Below are 1,938 nucleotides of genomic sequence, written 5' to 3'. Positions count from 1 at the left end.
AGCTCAGCTGGTAAATAATCTGTCTGCAATGCAGGAGACCCTGGTTCAATTCCTGGGTTGGGAAGATCCCAGGGAGAAGGACATGGCAACCTTCTCCAGAATTCTTGCCTGAAGAATCACCCATGGACAGATGAGCCTGAAGGGCTACACTCCATGAGGTTGCAAAGAGTTAGACACCTACGAACAAGCTAGGGGAGTTGGTGGAATCCCACTTGAGCTATTTCAAATCATAAAAGATGATGCTGTGAAAGTATTGCACTCAGGATGTCAGCAAATTTGGAAAACTCAGCAGTGGCCGCAGGACTGGAAAAGGTCAGTTTTCATTCCAATCCCAAAGAAAGGTAATGTCAAAGAATGCTCAAACTACCGGACAATTGCATTCATCTTACACGCTAGCAAAGTAAAGCTCAAAATTCTCCAAACCGGGCTTCAGCAGTACGTGAATGGTGAAACTCCAGATGTTCAAGCTGATTTTATAAAAGGCAGAGGAAGCAGAGATCAAATTGCCAGCATCTGTTGGATCATTGAAAAAGTGAGAGAGTTCCAGAAAAATATCTACTTCTGCTTTATTGGGGCTTCCCTGGTGGCTCAGAGGTTAAAGCGTCTGCCTGGAATGCAGGAGACCCAGGTTCGATCCCTGGGTCAGGAAGATCCCCTGGAGAAGGGAATGGCAACCCACTCCAGTACTCTTGCCTGGAGAATCCCACGGAGGGAGGAGCCTGGTGGGCTACAGTCCATGGGGTCGCAAAGAGTCGGACACAACTGAGCGAATTCACTTCACTTCACTTCACTTCTGCTTTATTGACTATGCCAAAGCCTTTGACTGTGTGGATCATAACAAACTGTGGAAAATTCTTAAAGAGATGGGAATGCCAGACCACATGACCTGCCTCATGAGAAAACTATATGCAGGTCAAGAGCAACAGTTAGAACTGGACATGGGACCACAGACTGGTTCCAAATAGGAAAAGGAGTGTGTCAAGGCTGTATATTGTCACCCTGCTTATTTAACTTCTATGCAGAGTACATCATGAGAAATGCTGGACTGGAAGAAGCACAAGCTGGAATCAAGATTGCTGGGAGAAATATCAATAACCTCAGATATGCAGATGACACTAGCCTTATGGCAGAAAGTGAAGAACTAAAGTGCCTCTTGATGAATGTGAAACAGGAGAGTGAAAAGTTTGGCTTAAAACTCAACATTCAGAAAACTAAGATCATGGCATCTGGTCCCATCACTTCATGGCAAATAGATGGGGAAACAGTGGAATCATTGAGAGACTTTATTTTGGGGGGCTCCAAAATCACTGCAGATGGTAATTGCAGCCATGAAATTAAAAGACGCTTATTCCTTGGAAGAAAAGTTAGGACCAAACTAGACAGCGTTTTAAAAAGCAGAGACATTACTTTGCCATCAAAGGTCTGTCTAGTGATAGTGAAGTTGCTCAGTCGTGTCCGACTCTTTGCAACCCCATGGACTGTAGCCTACTACGCTCCTCCATCCATGGGATTTTCCAGGCAAGAGTACTGGAGTGGATTGCCTGACCCAGGGATCAAACCCAGGTCTCCTTCACTGTAGGCAGACGCTTTACCATCTGAGCCACCAGGGAAGTCTAGTCAAGGCTACATTTTTTCCCGTAGTGAGGTATGCATATGAGAGTTGGACTTTAAAGAAAGCTGAGCGCTGAAGAATTGATGCTTTTGAACTGTGCTGTTGGAGAAGATTCTTGAGAGTCCCTTGGACTGCAAGGAGATCCAATCAGTCCATCCTAAAGGAAATCAGTCCTGAATATTCATTGGAAGGACTAATGCTGAAGCTGAAACTCCAATACTTTGGCTACCTGATGCGAAGAACTGACTCATTGGAAAAGACCCTGATGCTGGGAAAGATAGAAGGCTGGAGGTAAAGGAGATGACAGAGTATGCAATGGTTGGATG

At 45.1% G+C, this 1,938-nt stretch overlaps 1 non-coding gene across 1 annotated transcript; it reads left to right on the top strand.

The window, feature by feature from the left end:
* Positions 1 to 577: 577 nt before the first annotated feature.
* TRNAS-GGA (transfer RNA serine (anticodon GGA)) lies at positions 578 to 650 on the top strand. The gene has a single exon. It is a non-coding gene; the product is annotated as a tRNA-Ser (tRNA).
* The last annotated feature ends 1,288 nt before the right edge of the window (positions 651 to 1,938 follow it).

Source organism: Ovis aries, chromosome 2 (genome assembly GCF_016772045.2).
Source record: "Ovis aries strain OAR_USU_Benz2616 breed Rambouillet chromosome 2, ARS-UI_Ramb_v3.0, whole genome shotgun sequence".
In the NCBI taxonomy this organism is placed as follows: Eukaryota; Metazoa; Chordata; class Mammalia; order Artiodactyla; family Bovidae; genus Ovis; species Ovis aries.
This window is presented reverse-complemented; position numbering and strand designations above follow the sequence as displayed.